This window comes from Hoplias malabaricus, chromosome 2 (genome assembly GCF_029633855.1).
Source record: "Hoplias malabaricus isolate fHopMal1 chromosome 2, fHopMal1.hap1, whole genome shotgun sequence".
Classification (NCBI taxonomy): Eukaryota; Metazoa; Chordata; class Actinopteri; order Characiformes; family Erythrinidae; genus Hoplias; species Hoplias malabaricus.
Window position 1 is genome coordinate 22,324,573 of NC_089801.1, and position 13,097 is coordinate 22,337,669.

General features: G+C 39.5%; 1 protein-coding gene across 4 annotated transcripts in view; it reads left to right on the forward strand.

The window, feature by feature from the left end:
• sipa1 (signal-induced proliferation-associated 1) overlaps window positions 1-13,097 on the forward strand; it is a 90,998-nt gene that overhangs the window by 22,942 nt on the left and 54,959 nt on the right. The window lies entirely within an intron of this gene.

The window sequence follows — 13,097 nt, forward strand, 5'->3', positions numbered from 1 at the left end:
AGTAAAAATGGAGAAATCGAGAACGGAGAAGAAAGAAGCTAGCAAAAACAACTAAAAACTTCTGTTCACTAATATACACTGCTGTGTGCTCGGGGTGGTGGTGAACAGTGGCTCGTTATCATTTAAAGGAATAGGAGCTGAAAGCGGATGTTCTGAACAAGGCTGATTAGGCAGGGGATCCCAAACATTTCAATAAGACCCAGAACTGTGTTCACTTGTAGAAAAAGGGTTGGGGTTATGAAGAGCTTGTGTATAACACATGAAAATGCAGTCGTGATGAAAGTTATCATGATACTGGTAACACAGCATCAAACTGCCCAGCCCTAAAGGCAGATAATGTTGCCATGTGGCAACAGTCTGAGCTCCAGTGACTGTGGCTCGGTATGAGGCTGCTTTTCTGACATAGCCTCAGACGCATCATCATCTGCTCCTCTGCCTAGTGATACACTCTTAAAGAGAAAGTGTAGCTTTGGTGCTGGGATCACACAGAGACAGGGAGACATCATGTAGCGTTTAGCAGAGGTGCTGATGCTTAAACACACACACATGCACACACAGATCTAGCTACACATACAAACACAAAGATAGATATGTGCCGACATGCTCCTTTATGATCTACACCCACAGCCAGGGGACTTACAAAAGCCTACATTTTCCTCCTCAGCCAATGAGAGCCTTCTGCAGTTTTTTCTTGCCAGGGGACGACACAGTGAACGGAAAGATGAATGGATGGATGAAGAGAGATGTTGATGCATGTCTTTTATTATAACCAGTAACACTGAGGGACTTGGTGCTTCAGCATTCAACCTGATCTTTAACCTGAGGATATTTTTTCATCCAGTACTGTGTGTGACATTACATAACAAGCTTGAGTACAGCCTTATAATACCCTAAGGTTTCATAGTAACTGTAGACATGTAGTTTAATAACATCTTACACGAGGAACGTAATAACAACATTATACCTTTATACACAAAGTAAATGATGTATGTACAAGGATTTATAGTAATGGTACACATGTAGTAATGGTACATGTAAGGGTTACAGAAAGATTTGTAGTAAGCTTCTACAGTAATAAAGTACATATACGTGTTATAACACAAGAATAACTATATAATAATCTATATGTAAACCAATATATAGCGTACGTTAACTGTGAGCACAAACTGTATAAAGAACACGTACACAAGGAATGATAATAACGTTCTAATAACATAATATGTTTTGTTAATAACTTCATACATAAGGTCTATATTGACTTTATATATTATGTAAATTATAACCTTTACAAAGTCAGTAGTTACCTCATAGATATATAGAAATAAAGTAAAGTAAGAAGATAAATAAGGTTTACATCAACGCTAAGATTTATGATGATTGTTTACAATAGTGTTATAATAATATTATAGGAGGCCTGTAGTTACTCTTAGTATAAAGTTGATGGTCAACATATATATATATATTTGTAATTACCATATAATAAAGTTTTTATGATCTCTAAACATAAGGATTAGAACACATTTATATGCAAGGTTTATAGTAAATGTATACATACATTTTATAATAACCTTAACAAAGTTTGTATTTACATCATGGATTAATTAGTTTGATAAAGTAATTTATAAAGTTATACATTTATAGCTAGGTTTTATAGCAAACATGCACATAACGTTACATTTTGATTGATGTATTTCTTGAAATCTGGAACATAGAGGGAGATCTGTTTTTGTACTTGGGAAAGACCCTTGATTTGGTGAAGAATGTCTGTCTATTTCCACTGAAACTGGACCAGCTGCATGAATCCAAATCCTAAACTGAACCTCTGAAACAGCAAAACTGGACTGGGATCAGCAGAATAATGCCCGCCACAGCCTCATGGGTAAGGGGAGGATCCTGAGATCAGCAGCCGGAGAGAGAGAGAGAGAGAGAGAGAGAGAGAGAGAGAGAGAGAGAGAGAGAGAGAGAGAGAGAGAGAGAGAGAATGAATGAGAGAGAGAGCTGAATCTCAGTATTTTCTAAACTCCCTGGACCCTGCACCTGCTCCAGTGAACAGGGGACTTGGCTCGTCTCACCATGAATAATTGAGAAATGTCTACCCCCGCCCTCAAGCAGCCCCCACCCCCCAACTAGCAAACCCCCAGCTACGCTTATTAATTATTAAAGCTTGCCAGATGCATGTCCACTGCATTTCCTGAAGGACAGATTTTTTGGGACATCCTCCTCATCAAAATTAGCGGGCTGTGTTTTCGTTTTTCTTCCTTGCTTTATGTTTTTTCTGTCATCAGCAGATACTAAAAACAGCACCAGCCCAAAGGTGGGGTTGACCTCACTGTGCTAACAGAGCCCTGCTAAGAGGACATGCTAGCACTGTGCTAACACGCTATGTCACCCTCATTAAAGATCAGCGTCCATACAGTGTACATTAGAGTTACCTCTACATTTTAGAAAATAATAATGAAGAAAAAATGTTTATAATATAATAATAAAGTTTCATACACTATGTGCTAACCTCAGTCCTCATGACCTACAAACACTGTGTCAGGAACTGCCATAACTGACAAAAGTATGAAGAAAACAAGTTTTCTCTGCACTCTTAAAAATAAAGGTGAACCATGTTTCTTTAAGAGATGTGTGAGGGTGAAAAACCTTTTAAAGGTTTAAAAATTCATCACTCAATCTTAAGGCCCTTCACCAGTTTAAAAATATTAGCAAAAATGTTTCTTTGTAAATTTGTGTTTTGTAAATCGACACAACTTTTGAAAACAGTCTGCAACACTTTGAAAAAAAGTTGGTAAAGGGCAAAATAAGGTCCAATAAATCTATTGGAAACTTAGGTTACACCATTTGGAATCATTCCATCTATAAGCAGCTGAACATAAAGGGAATAAATAAGCATCCGCTCAAGGCTCAGTGTTTGCAGCATAGAAAGAGCATGGCTCAACACTTTGTGGCAGTGTGAGAGAATCAAATACTTCAAAAGGAAGATTTGAGGATTTTGGATGCAGGGCTACAAAGAATTTAAGTGTTTCACCAATTACAAAATAAAAGCCCATCTAGGGCAAGTTGTATTGGAAGAACATGACCTTCAAGCCCTCAGACAGCACTGCATGTGAAACCATTGTGTTATATTGATAACTATAGCCACATGTGCTCTGGAGTACTGTGAAAAGCCAATGCTGTCGCTGGATCAAGAAATGTCTGTGGAAATATTAGGTTTATGCAAAACTTTTAAAGCATTTTTGTGTAACAACATTTGTCATTTTGTCTTTTGTCATAAAATAAAAAAAATCCTAAAATTGAAGTATTAATATGTTACGTTCACAACTGTCATTATCCACCACCTTTAAATCATCAAAACCAAATCTCACACATTCTTTTGGATATAATATTATCAGCAAGAACATAAATCTAGTACTTTTTCCTTAATGGAACTCAAGTGACTAATAAATTCTTCTTGCTTGCCATTTTCCAATTACTATTTTTAAAATTTTGACTAAAAGACAAGTGTGTTTTTAATATTACGCAACAGTTACAATAAAATGACATAAGAGTGGGAGAATGTTTGAATGGTGAACTACAATTATACGTTAGACAAAAAATACTTCAGTCTGGACTTTACTGGAGATCTAAGTGACTAATAATGGCATTGTTCCTTATAATGATGCAGAAAAACATACTTAGTTAAGGCAAACATTGACAAAGTTTGATTAACCAAAGAATCACATTTTGATTTATTGAGGTAAGTACAGGTTTAGGCTTCTGTATTTACCTCTGAAACCCCAATACACAACAAGAATCAGGGAAGATGCCAATGGCAGTTCAAGAACAAAGTGCCCTCTAAGTGGACAGTGAGCCTCTTTTCCAGCCTGACTTCAGAGGAACAGGAGCAGAGGATCGTGCAGGGAGCAGTAAGTCAGCCAGGCTGCAGGCGCTTAGAATATGAAATAAAAACAGCGCATAAATGACGAAGAGGCAGAGCCAGCCAGGGCCAATTACTTAACAGTCTTTCAGCCCTGGCTGTCTGCTGCCAGAGAGAGAGAGAGAGAGAGAGAGAGAGAGAGAGAGAGAGAGAGAGAGAGTCACACTATGTAAGCAACACACAGAGAAATAGTGGGAAGATGAATGTGTTCATTCATTTGCATAATGTCATTCCTTGTGATATTTGCCTTTTTCGGTCCTACCACATAATTCGGTTGGGCTCAGGCCGTGAAGCGACTTGACACAGCCAAGCAATCAATACCAGGTCCTGCGATTGGCTGCTGCAAACGGTGATAGTCAGAGGTTAATTGGCTCAATTACCCAAAATCAATGGCCCTGATTGGTCAATACAGGATTCCAAATCCATCAAGCCAGTGTCCAATCAGTGCTAATGAATATGTTGGGCTTATTCTGAGATTTACTGGCAGCTATGTGCAAATTTGTCAACGCAATTTGAATAGCATTAAATTATTCATTTGTTCATTCATTAATTTTCTGTAAACACTTCGTACTGATTGGGATCTGAGGTGGGTCCTGAGCCTATCTGGAACCATTGGGAAGATACCCTGTGATATCAGTCCATCACAGGGCACCAAACACTCACCCACTCACACACTCGCACCTGTGGACACTTTCACACACTCACATAGTCAATTACACACTCACACCTGTGGACACTTTCACACACTCACATAGTCAATTACACACTCACACCTGTGGACACTTTCACACACTCACCAGTCACTCACACATATGAATAATGGCATACCACCAGTCCACTTACCAACATTGGTGTGGATTGTGGGATGACACCATAGCACCTGGAGGATACCCATGCAGACACAGAGAGAACACACCACACTCCTCACAGACAATCCTCCGGAGGAAACCCACGCAGACACAGGGAGAACACACCACACTCCTCACAGGCAGTCGCCCGGAGGAAACCCACACAGACACAGGGAGAACACACCACACTCCTCACAGACAATCCTCCGGAGGAAACCCATGCAGACACAGGGAGAACACACCACACTCCTCACAGACAGTGATTAAACCAGGACCCCTGACCCTAGTACTATGTATCAGTTACATATCTGTTCTGAATATTTACAGCTTCTTTTCCTCTGGGAAGCATGTGGGAAGATTGCTGTGAGGGTTTGATTGCAGTTGGACAGAACAACAGGGAGGCTTAGTTTTGATAGGATAACACTTTCCTGCCATGAGGCTCTAAATCTGATCTGTGGTGTTTATATGTTGTCCGTTGTCATGGTAATCAAGCCCTTTCCCCCAACTCAATATTGATGTGCATCTGTGTATGTTCGTGTGTGTGTGTGTGTGTGTGTGTGTGTGTGTGTGTTAGATTTGCTTTAATCCCCCTTGTGCACTAGAGGGAACATGTAGTGTAATAAACAGAGCAGGCAACATTTCCAGCACTGGGTCATGCGAGGTTCCTCAGCCTCATCTCGCTTTCCCCTTTCAATCTAGTCTCTGGAGACACAGGCTAGAACATTGCTGTGAGCATTTGATTGCATTCAGCCATTAGTGAAGTCAGGTACTGATGTTGGATTTTTAGCTGGCACTATATCTCTTCCCAAGGTATTAGATGGTGTTGCATCTCTTTAGAGAAAACAGTGCTGAAAGGTGTTAGACACTTCTAGCATTCAGCATGGTGGTCTTCATCTCCTGTGCACGTGGCCCACAGCATCATGAATGTCTGCGTCCACTGTGGGTGCGTCTCTGAAACTGCTGGTTAAATACACTAATTCTAAGGGGTTCCTACAAGGTTCGAACATTTAATGTAATACATGGTAGTTCTGGAGGAGCTGGACCTTGCTTTTACACAATTTACACTTCATACAGTAATTGATACGAATGCTTTTGGGAGTAGCCGGTCATTAAAATCGATGCTTGGCCAGTGGTGAGCTTCGCTGCCTTGGAAGGGATCCAGATTACACCGGCTTAAGCCTGCATATTTTGGAGGTTTCAATCATGATTATCCAAAAAGCTATCATCGATGTGGTGCTTCCCCAGGGAGGAAAATAACTGCAGCTTCTATTTAGATGTGAGTGAGCTTAAGTCGGGAGGAGAGAGAGAGAGAGAGAGAGAGAGAGAGAGAGAGAGAGAGAGAGAGAGAGGCAAGAAATAAAGAGCAGAAGAGAACAGAAATGGAGACAGTGTGAAAGAAAGATGGAGTAAGACAAAATGACTGCAGCTCCAATTTAGGTGTGAGCGAGTTTAAAAAATGATGGAGAGAGTCTGGAGAGAGAGATAGAGAGAGAAAGAGAGGGAGTGAGTGTGTGTGTGTGTGTGTGTGTGTGTGTGTGTGTGTGTGTGTGTGTGTGTGTGTGTGTGTGATGTTGTTTGGCAACTGTAGCCTACTGTTAGTGTTGTAAAAGAACTACACTACTTTGTAGAAAATCACTGATTGTGAACATTAATAAACTACATCAAAAATTGCGTAAGAGCAGTTTTCTAGGAGCAATAAATTATTCAAGGCCCAACAACAACTTTTAAGAGTCGTGAAATCACTGTAAAAACATGGCCTTTTGTGGTTTATAGTTACAGTACACTCTCCAGCAGCATAACGATGTTCTCTACATCAGCCTACATGTGATATCACTTCCTGGTCAGGAAATCGCCCAATACAATTTTGGGGAATGAGAGTGGGTGGGGTAGAGGTAAAGGAAGTGTATCTTTCCTCAGACTGCAGTCTTCTTTCGTTATGGGCTCCCCCCGGCAGTGCCCTGTGACCCCGTTTTCCGTTGTTATATCCTGACAGAAGGACTAGAGTACACACTGGCCTTGTATCTGCCTTCACGAGACCACCCAACAGGAAGACCACTGAAATCTTTCTCCCGAAAGACTCATTACTGCAACCTTCACACATCACACGTCACATGGACACAGACGTAGGTGTGGACACGAGTGTCCGTCAGCGTGTGTGCAAGAACCTGGGGTCAGCCTGAATTCTCTAAAGGGAGGGACAGGGGGAAGAGTTGAGCAATGAGATCATTGACTATAGAGACACATGCAGAGCAATTAAAAATGAAGATGTCAAGACAGTGTACTATGCCATATTGGAACCACTTTTGTTACCTTAAAGGGACAATCTGTAATACTGACAGCAATCATTTTAAATGAGAACTGCAGTATAGGGTAAAAGCAGCGGACTGGGTTGTCTGCCCTCTCCCACTCCTACACAGACGTGAAGGTCATGATGGTCCCCAGGTTGACCAAAACTGAACCCACACAAACGATTGCAGAAGGAGTTTAAGAACTTTGGAGTTCATACCTAATTGTAATGTGCCATAATTAACAAATTTATACAGAAAAGTGTACATCGTTTCACTAAAATATCTACCTAAGCCAGTGAAAGGCAAACAGTGAAAGAGCCACAACTGTTTTTCTTTCTGCATTTACAGACTTTTAATTGCCATTTCCACCTTAAATGCTTCTACTAGACAAGGGTGATATTATCTTCCTTATTTATTTCTCCCCTCCACCATAAATGTCTTTTTCACAACTTACATATCCAAACATTTAATTCCACCTTAAATAGGCTGGTTAGCGGGGCTAATATTAAAGTTTCTGTGTTCTTTCACTGCTTATTTGAATGTTATTTTCCACCTTAAATAGGCGACTGTGCAAAGCTGAAGATAAATTTGAAACACAGCCTTTATTCCTCATTTTCGAAGGTTTTTCCAATTACACTGGTATCCAATTACACTACAAGACAGGAATCCTTATTTTAAAGCTTGCTTAATATAAGACCCTTCATGTACCACCTTACATGAATGCACATGATTTGATTGATAGATATTGCAATCAATCAAACCAAATGTATTATATATTCACCCCGGCAACAACAATATCCCCACAGTGTTACCACCTTAAAAAACACACCACAGCAGTAAACCAATCTTGTTTTGGATATGAAAGTGTAGCCACAGCAATGTTCTCTGTGTGTAATTGCATGTGCTGAGCTCACTGGTCCCCTTTCTGTGAAGGAGGAGGGCGAGGTAAAGCGGTGAATGGGTAAACGGTTGCCCAGTAACAGCTTGTTTGTGGCGGCGGGAAGCACAGCCCAGCGAGTTCGTTAATAACCCTCCCAATCTTCTGCCAGTCCTGGAGAGCAGTTTAAGCCTCTGCCTGCCTGTCCAGCATAATCCGTCTTCCCTTAATCTCCTGATGGAGTCGGCAGAAACCTCTCAGTTTGGGCTGTGCTAGGCCTGCTAGCACTTAGCTTCAGCTAAAGTTTGTGTTGCCCCACTGTGGATTTACTCAATCAAAAAGAGTGCTTGGCAGATGGCAACTTTGCATAGGTGCCACTTTTGACACCTTCTATTGATCTTATATAACATAATGTATTTATTTATGAATTAAAAACTGGTCACATTTAAATAAATTGTTTAATTAAATCAACAGGAATAAAACAAACAGGATTCTGTTTTCATGTGTTATTTGGAAAGTTCTCCTATATTTGAAGCCTTCAGGAGCTGAACAGGACACTGTAGTCAAAACAAGGCATCTGTTCTTTACGGTGTGTGAAAATTTCATGATGTATGGACCAATAGAAATGCTCCAAAATGATTTGGAGTAACATCTCTTTACGTTGACTTCCACTGAAAATGAAGAAGGTCATCTTTTATTTGGAGATATATTTTTTTATTTGGAAAGCGACAATATGAAAGAAATGAAAGGATACCTTTAAGTGTTCGTGTTAGCGTCATAGTAGATATTGAATATTTCATGGTAGCAACGGAGTAATAAGTTATACAATTAATAACTAAATGATGAGTGGGGTTTTAGGGGTTAAAACACAGTGAGGTAGAATGATGGGAAGTCTGTAAACTGGGGCAGACAGAACTATGCATATGAAAGAGGAAATGGTTAAAAAATAAATAGTCTCATGTATATATTTGTGGATCTGATAGTCATGCTGCTGCTGACCACTGTGGAGTGAGCCTTACACAAAAGACGGTGAGAAGTGAAGTCCAGAACACAGTGTTCATAAGGAACTTGTGGTTATTGTTAGCAGGCCTCAAAAAATATTCTGTCTTTGTGTCATGAGAACTATTTTCTAAATGAGAACTGGAAGAGCTTCTATAGTGGAATAATATCGTGATGCCTGTGTTATTTTCTTTTCTGACATTTAATTACTGAGGCTAAATTACACCTATATAATCCCTTCACGACACCAGATATAAGTCGACATAAAGCATAAGAGTTTCTAGACTGAAGTCAATCTTTATGAAAACAGATTTTTTGGATAAGCCTTTATTAAAATGTATGTACACACTCTTTATTAAATTAAATGGTTCCATATCGAACACTGAACATTTTAAAAGACAAAACACATTTGCATAATTAAAGGTATCAATGAATGTGTTCTTCAGATTGATGGAGAATGTGCTCTAGATGGTTCTATATGGCACCAAATATGGTAACAAGCTTGACATTGTAACAATAGAGGAACCATTTTTGGTGCCATATAGAACCCTTTTCTAAAAGGTGCTGTATAGAAACATCTATAGCACATTCTCCATCAAACTGAAGAAGAACTTCATTATGCAAAGGAGGCTTTAATTATGCAAAAGTTTTTTTTCAACTGTTCATGGTTCTGTATGGAACCATTTCCTTTAATAAAGAACCCTTATAGAACCAACATTTATAAGTTTGTAGGTTTACGTAAAGTTGTCATGAAAGCCATATGTAGGTGTAACATAGCTTTATGAAAACACAGAATGGTATCATCAGTCTTTTATATATGTTAATGTTTAAGAAGGTTCTGAGGCTAGCTCTTGTTATTTTAGCAATTTCCTTTAGCCACAATGGGTTGAGAAGTGTGTTTGTGTGTGTGTGTGTGTGTGTGTGTATGTGTGTGTGTGTGCGCGCGCGCATTATCCTCTAGCTCTTCTGCCTGAAGAGGCTTCAAATTCTGGTGTCCTTTCTCTTAGCTGCTAAATGGCTAACTGTCGAGTGTTTACATGTCAAATGACTCGAGATGAATCAAGTGAATTACAATTGCAAATCTGCTGCTTCAGTGCTGTCATTTGTCTCATTTACACTGCAATGAGGAAGCTCTGCAAACACAACCGGAGATTGGCTTTATCTGGTGACAACACCGCTAAAGGCCAGCAGAAGTATGGAAAAAAAAAGTGTTGCAGATTTAGCCACAACACTATTTATGAAACCTTAGTGTTGCAGCTAAGTGAAATCTCATACATATCAACCCTAAACATACCAAATATACATGACCTAACAAGCTCAAATGTTCATTAAGACACTGTAAGAAAATGATATACAGTGTTATATATTTCCATGATATTTACTATTTTAAAGAAAAATGCAAAGACTTGTAAAATAATCACAAATGTTATTAAAAATAGACATTTTACAGTGTACTCAGAGATTCAGCACTGCACAAGACTTCAGACATTTTTAATTTAAGAACCTTAACCTAACAAATGAACAAAACAGTTTTTGGTGTATGGTCTATTCTACACGCCTGACTTGAGCTACTTCATGGACAGAGTGCATTTCTCAGTATAATCTTCACAACTGAGCATTTTAAAAATATACCCAGCTTTAGTGAAACATGTTTCATTTAAAGTTATCACTTCCTGCTTTCGTTGCTGAACTTAGTGCATGATGTGTGTGTTGTCTTGTGTTTTGTTAATGCAATGCTATCCTCATCCAACTGACAACGGCTTTCAAACAAAAAACAAAACACGCCATTCATTACAGAGAAGCCTTCAGACTGTTGGAGAGAACTAATCTCTACTTGAGGTAAAAGAAAGAAATGAATTTGGATTTGGATTAATCAGTTACACTGGTTACCTGTCTCACAACGCATTCAGTTTAAACTCCTCCTGCTCACATACAGATCACTGCGTGGTCTGACACCTCCTTATTTAGTGAATACCCTTCCTCTCTCTTTTTTAATTCTCAACTGAAAACACACCTTTTTTCTACATTTTCATCAGCTCCTTCCTGTATACAACTAAAGGTTTGCTTTGTATTGATGTATATTATGTCTAAATTGCTATAAAACGACCTTGTGTGTGGGAAAGGTGCTGTACAAATTCTAATGTATTATTATTATAACTTTATAATAAATTGTACTAATTTATTATAAAGTACTGTAGCTTGTGCTTAAGATAATTTAGCTCACATCAGGTCATCTGTAAGATACAGACTATACACTGAACTCCAGCAGCTTTAGCTATTATGCTAGCTAGTTAACAGACTATCATCTTAAAACTACAGTTAGATTAACATGAATTTGAGGGCTTCTGTTAGTTCATGGTGATCTTGGGTTGGTCAGTGCTCACCCACATTTCTTGCTGGTTGAGCAGCATGTCAGCATCCATGAAACAGCATATGCTGTTGTTGCCATTCGCTCATCTACGCCACTTTTCCTATCTGGGTGTTTACTTCTGTACAATGCAAGACATTTAGATAATAACAAGGCACAACTAAAAGTGAAGACTAGAAAATAGACTTTCATGAAACAAATTGTGAACATTTCTGACAGCGAGTCTTTGTCACTGCCACAAGGAACCAGCTTTAGCTTATGATTAGCTGCCTGTGATTCATACAGCCAGTGTTTGTGTTTGTGTGTGTGTGTGTGTGTGTGTGTGTGTGTGTACAGCAATTCTGTAGAAACAGAAGACTGACCTTTCTATCAGACTGCCACATTAAGATTCCAGACCTTTTACATGCAGCAAATATAATGAGGGAGTTCAAGATACAGTACTAGCTCCCTTTATTTGTGTTTATTCTCCCTCATGATGTGGAGCGGGGGATGCTAGCAGGACCTGGGAAGACCTTTCTCAGGAAAAACACCATTTAAAGGCTTGTTTCAGGGGACTTTTTGAAAAAGGAAATACACAGATCGAACTTTAAAATGGCCTATAAGTGAGTTACAAGGCTGGAATCACCATCACAGTTCTATTAAGGAGTGTGTTACGCAAGAAGGCCTTTAAACTATAAGTTAGCGGCTAAATGGCTTTCCCAACAGAGGCCCTAGGGGCACGGCACTTGAGAAAAAGATTAGCTATGGGCTACAGGAGAACATTTAGCACTGACTGCTAGGTGACAAAGGCTTTTTAGCCTTAAAGCATTCATTCATTGTCTGTAAGCGCTTATCCAGTTCAGGGCCACGGTGGGTGCGGAGCCTACTCTGACTTACTGAGTGCAAGGCAGAAACACACCCTGGAGGGGGAGTTAGTCCTTCGCAGGAAGACACACACTCACATCTACAAACACTTTAGAGTGCTTTTGGACCGTGGGAGGAACCCACAACCACAGGACCCTCGAGCTGTGTGACAGAGACACTTCCTACTGTGCCACTGTGCCGCCGAAGCCTGGTATCAGTTCAGTCTTAATAACAATGAACATGTCATCAGCCTGTTTTCATCTTCAAGCCATGCAAATGGAAATGTCTACTTTCTTCTTCCATGTCCTTTCTGTGATGTAGATATTCACACTCTTAAAGGGCACGCTGGGTCAGTTGACCGAAACATCTGATCTCTGAAATGTCTGCAAAAACCGGAAACTCCCACCTGTCTCATGAAAAAGGGAAGTGATTACACAGTACATTCACCAGTGTTAAATCAACACTGTTAGTGTAATAATTTAACACTCTCAGTGCTAGGTTAACACTAATAGTGTTGATTTAACACTGGTGAATTTATCTACCTCAGTAGGTTTCATAGAACCTGGGGATGTTTTTCATGGTCATTTGGTCAAATGAGTCACACGCTGGTATATACGTTAGCGAACATAGCATTAAAGGGCCCATATCATCAAAAATCAAACTGATCTTTTTGAAATGCGTAGTGTTTGTTATTTTAAAGTTACAGAAAGTGTCCATAGATGTCACACCCATACACACACACACACACAATGGACAAATGAAGAACTGAACAGAGCCTATTTACCTGTGTCAGTCTTAAAGGTAAAACACAGTGTGAGGTATATAGGCTTGTTATGGTACTAGTTTTTGGAAGTACAGATGTGTATTTCTGAGTTCTCTTTGCACAGGCTGAACATCTGTATTTTGAGTATGCAAATGAAGAATATGTGGCATTTTCCTGAAAAATTAACCAGAA